The sequence below is a fragment of the Rhinolophus hipposideros genome, assembly GCF_964194185.1.
Source record: "Rhinolophus hipposideros genome assembly, chromosome: 3".
Lineage (NCBI taxonomy): Eukaryota > Metazoa > Chordata > Mammalia > Chiroptera > Rhinolophidae > Rhinolophus > Rhinolophus hipposideros.
The window spans coordinates 21,284,059-21,290,058 of NC_138049.1; positions in this window are offsets into that span (position 1 = coordinate 21,284,059).

The window sequence follows — 6,000 nt, forward strand, 5'->3', positions numbered from 1 at the left end:
ATTAACATGTGTGCATATTTTCCTTAGATTTTTTCATAACAAGGGGGCAAAGTGTAAGTAAATATGGCCAGTTTTGGTGAGGAATCCATTTTTTTTTTAAGTTATAAAAGAATGAAAAAAAGAGGGCTAAAGAAAGTCTGGTATAACTGCATCTTTAATGATTATTGGAGGAAAAGTTACTTGTGTATTGTGGTTACAGCATTTTACATCATTTTATTTTCTAAGTTACTTCACAAAATTATTCCAAGAGCTCTATCTTTTCCATACATTGTGTCTTACCAAAATCTCAAACAAGAAATTTTCTTACATACAGACCCAAGTCTTAATGTATGGTGGGTAATTTGTGTTTACCCCATTTTAGCATAGAAAATAGGGTAATAGCATACAGCAAAATTTAACCAACATGTTATTTCTAGGAACTAACTCTCCTCTTGGGCGATAAACATAATAATTACGCATTATTCCTCATAGCAGAAGAATAATATAAATTTAATCCACTCAGGGACCTAAAATTTATTTTTAAGATATTTTATGGTACTTAACAGAATTATTTGAAATGGAAACCTGTAATCATTTGAGGTGTTTTAGCATTGTAGTTAATGAAATCTGAAAATCAAATACTTGAATGTTGAAATTGTTGCATATGTTGCAAAAATTTATTGAGAAGCATGAGTATGTGCTTAAAACTTCTAATTTCCTGCTGAATGTTAGAGATGTGTCTATTTACTTTTAATGTGTGGTATTCTGCTGCATTCTACAAACCAAAAAGTGTAAGCCCTCAGTAGTGTGATCTATCTTTTACCATTTTGTATGTTTATATATGTGCATGCCTAAAAGAAAAAGTATGTAAAGATTGTCCTATGAGAGCACAGAAGTAGGAGAAAAGAAAAATCCACAAATTATTTTAATATGACCCTGTTGTTTCCATTGGACTTGCTAATCCTGTTTCTGGTTTCCAATGAATAAAGTTTTTTCATCGAAAAGCAGGAAGATTTTGATCAAATGACTATATGGTATCTTGCAAATACTTAATAAAACTCAATGGGAAATTGAGTTTAGTGTACATTCCTAAGTTATTTTAAAATCACAAATTTATCCAAATAGCAAATTAACAAGAGTAGTGTTATTTCTGCTTATGTGTTTAATCAAATCAATCTCTTGGAATCAATGTGGACCATATAAAAATGCATGTTGAATTTCAGGTGTGCTTGATGCCTGCATTAATTTTGCATTTCAGCCTAAGGTACAATAAGCTGAGTATTTAAAAATTAGAACTTGTTTCTCCTCTTTAGGCATTTTGCCAAGGAACATATTAGTGAAGTATATCACTGTTTGAATAAAATGATCTGGCATATCTCACTGTAAAGGACAGGAGGATACATTTCTCTAGGAGTATGTATTATTAGTGAATGAAATTTAAAAAAAATAGAAAATAAAGATAAATGTTTGAATACTTTTAATGCTTTTTAGTTCTTTATTTTATATTGACCACAGTTTTAGAACACCACATTGGCTTCTTGTTAATTAATAAAATCAGAGTAGAACAGTTACATATGTGAAGACAAAAATCACAAAGCTCTAGAGTCAAGTTCTACGGTTTTCTTAGAACACTATTTTGGTGTGAAGCAGAGAAATTTCTACTTAGATTATCTCATAATTATACTCTTTCCTTTATTAGCATTTCCTTAAATCATTTAAAATATAAACATCACTGTAAGTATAATTTTAGATTAAGGTAATTATATAATTTTTTAGTTAAAACTAAAATCCTGCTAATAAGTACTTGTGAGGATAACCTTCACAGATGGAACTGTAGAAGCAAGAGTTAAGAAGGTAAATTGGTGTCAGGCTGTGAATGGTTTGAAAGACATGCCGCAACAGGATTCTGTGTTGCAAGTTAAGGGCAATAGCTGATTTTGAGCAAAGGGCTGTCTTAATCAGAGTTGTGTCTTCAGGTGACTAATATGAAAGTAGAATGAATGGTTTTCAGTGGGTAGAGACTGTTAGGAAACAAGGTAGAGATTATTGCTCAGAGTAGTGCACATAAAAAAAAAAAAAAAAAAAACTGTGAAGACCTGACTTAAGGTGTTGGAAGTGAGAATAGAAAGAAGATGGTGAGTGCCAAAGATAATTTAAAGATAAATTAAGCCCACAGGGCATTCAATGGGGTATATAGAGTGTGGTAGGTACTTATTCTTTACTTTAATAATTGCCTGTTTATAAAAGTTCTGACTGGTACAACCAACTCTTTTTTTTAATTTTTTTAAAAGATCTTTATCAAATATAGAGCTAACATACAATATTATATTAGTTTCAGGTGTTACTCAACATTTATAGTTACTCAACATTTATATAACTAAAGAAGTGATCACCATGGTAAGTCCAGCAACCATCTGACACTGTACCACACTATCACAATATTATTGACTATATTCCCTAAGCTGTACCTTACATCCCCATGCCTTATCTGTTTTATACCTGAGTGGGATTTTCCCCAGTGGACTCTGGTGCCTGTTGAGACTGCCCTTTGTGTGTGTAGCTTGTGGGGCTAAATGGGAAGTACTCTGCTATGGTCTGAATACAACCTTCAACTATGTTGATTCTGAAGCTTCCTGAGGGGATCTCCAGTGCAGGCACCAGATGCTTGTGACCATCTAAGGGCTACCTGGTAGGAGCTACAAAGAAATCCACAGTTGTTTGCTGCCTGTGCTAAAACCGGAGGTGCATGGGAGAGGTCATGCTGTGAACTGAGGACATCCGCCACCAGTACAGCCTGGGGTAGCTGCACAGAAGCCAGGACACCCTGAGGAATGCTGCCACCTATGGGCTCCCTTAAGGTTCAGCCACTGATAGAGCCTACTGCCATATACAAGTTGGATGAGACAGGGTCTCAGGGGGGGTCACGAGAGTGGGAAGAATTGTGGTCACTAGGTTAGTGTAAATTCTGGTTTGGTGTCAGTGCTGAGCCTGGAGGGACTCAATAAAGTCTCAAAGCACACTGAAGCCAGTTGCCGTCCATGTCTGGGGCTAGCCAAACTCTGATAGCTTCCAAAAAAGAATGCAGTGTGGGCGGGGCTGGCTGCTCCTGGAGGAAGTGCTTCTGGTGTTGAGTGGGGCAGGGTCCCAGCGGAGCTCACCAGACCAATCAGATTCAGATTTGGCCTGTGGGGGAGGGCTCAACACAGGGAAGATGGCGCCAGCCTGCCGATTGCATGGGGCAAAATAAACCTCTCACAGAGAAAATGGCAACTGTTCTCCAGCCCTTGCTTTGTAGCCACACACCTCAGTCTGCCCCTCATGTGTCTTCGACATCCCAAGTCACCATCTCTTCACCAGAGCCCAGGGTGAGTGCTTTCCAGTGAGTGAGTCTGTGTGTGGGCCGTTTAAGAGGATGGACGCCTGGGTTTCCCAGAGCTTTTCATCCCACCTGGAGGGTCAGAATCCCTACTGAATCTCACAGCCAGATATTGTGGGGTTCCTCTTCCCAGGACTAGTACTCTGAGCTCAGGAGCTTGATGTGGTGCTGGGGTCCCTCACTCCTCCGGGGGGAACCTTTGTGGCTGAGATATCTCTCCTGATTTTCAACCGTCACACAGAGATTTGGGACCCGTTTTGCATCCTATCCCCTCCTACCATTTTCGATGTGGCTTCTTCTTTATATTTTCAGTTATAGGACTTCTGTTCAGCTAGACTTCAGATGGTGCTCTAGTTTGATTGTTCTATAATTTAGTCGTAATTTTAATGTGTTCACAGAAGGATGCAAGCCCAGTATTTACCTACTTTACGATCTTGGATCTCCCCAACTAGCTCTATTATTGAGGGAACCTGTGAAGTGGAAAATTTCTTGATCTGGAAAGAGAGCAAGGGCCCTCTGAGATTCCATTTTAAAGTCTACACAGTGCAGAGAAATGTCTGTAGCCATGCTGGGTAAACTAACCAGATACAATTAGAAGTGGATCAGAGTTGGGAATTCATACTGGAACAATATGTCACACTGATCATGGAGCCAAAACCAATGACTAACTATAATATTTCAATTCTTTTCATGGTGTGATCTTTAGTGATAAAGTTTAAAGTTCCATTTCGGTCTTTTTGAGCCAGTTTTACTTGAGGCAAGTAGTAGTGATATTGTTCAAATGGAATCAATAACATTTTATTACTTCCATTGCATATTATAATATTCCATAGTTATCTCAATTAATCTATTATTGATGAGCAGACTCTAGCTCACATTTGGGACAGCTAACACATAATCTTTCAATTCATAAATTAAAGGTTTTATGGAACTATTTTTACATTGTAAATATAAAATTCCACAACTGCACTGGACTTAATGGTGGAGGAATATTTTCTTTTAGTAATGGTAATATCAATATTAGAATAAGTAAATCATTTATTCAAGTAGTTGCTTGTTGTGCCTAATGTTGTAAAGAACAGATATTGCAACAATAATCTATTCTGGCAGAATATGCATTTAAAATTTATCTACTGTTTTATCTGTAATAACAAAAAGTCTGTGTTGAAATATATATAAATCCTAATCAGATTACTCTTTACTCTCTTTAATCTTTGATTTGGCTGGCATCTTAACATTTTGGACTGATTATTATTTGATACCAACAACCAGTGTTTAGTTTAAATGGTTTTATCAACTATGCATACATTTTAATCAGCTCTTGTTCCATGTTGGAGTATAGTTCAATTCTATTAAATAATTCACTTTGCCATTAAATTCACCTCTCAATGGTGTTGCCTGTTAAATATGGTGTTTTGGAGAAAATCCATATTACTGAGTGTTCACTGGTGACATGAATTATCTTCCAAAGATGGTGTTGTGATTCATTGCCATAAGTTATTTGGACAGCTCTTACGGTAACTCTGTTTTACTCTGTAACACCTCATAACTCACTGCTGTCAGCTATAAAGGGCGGGAGGAAGTGCCCTCTCATTCATCCTCCTTCCACTCTTTCCTTGGAGAGAAAAAAATCTGTCATAGTAATCACTGGTAGAAATTCCCCTTGAGCTGCATGGCTTATGCTTGAAGATTTTTTGAATCTGAAACAATTAAATAATCTCTTGAAAAAAGCGGGAAGATTCTGATTCTTTTAGTCCCCAGTATATTCATCTTTTAAGTTTCTGGAACAAATGTTTGCATTAAGATATCCTCACTTCATGTTCACTTTAGGACAAAAGGCTTATCTGCAACTTGATGTGGTCGCCCAAGAAATGTCTGATCGTGGGTCCCATCATTATGCTGTGTTAGAAATAACAGGAGGATATATGGACGGAAGGGGCTTATGGTTAAAATGCTGAACTGATACAATTAACTGTCATTTCAGACAAATGACAGAAGATGGCAGTTCTGTTTGTTCAGAGCTTTACGAAGTTTGTAAGACCCGTGAGTCCTCTTTGGTTTCAACACGATCATAGCTCATGAAGAAACCCAGAAATTAGTTTTTGTTACTATAGAAACCAAGTGGAATGACCAATTTTTTAAAGAAACAATCTCAAAAATCTGGTAAAAATAACAGAGTATAGCACTAGAAAAAAAAAGTGCTAGGAAAGAAAAAAACACTTAAATATTTCCCCTTATAACATTACGAAAATTCTTAGGCCCTTAAAAGTTCTTTTGGAGACATATTTTCTTCTTCTTCTTCTTCTTCTTTTAATAGAAATATGTTCAAGTTGTCTTTTGAAATCGTCTACTGCTGCAAAAAAATTAATTTCTGTTGTTATAAGTGCAATAAATATATGGGTAGGAAGCTGAAATGATTCATTTCACTGCAAGAAATAGATCAGGGTACTTTTCATGCTTTTCAGGTGAGTATAAGGAATCTCAATACAGAAATAGTCGAAAACAGTGCTAGCTTTAGAAAACAAAATTTTCCTGTTTCCTCCTCCTCCTCAAGATGTTATTAACTCAGATAATTTTGCAATTGCTTTTATTGCATTTATTTACTATATGATCTACAAAGTGCAATGATAATTTCTGACTACTCC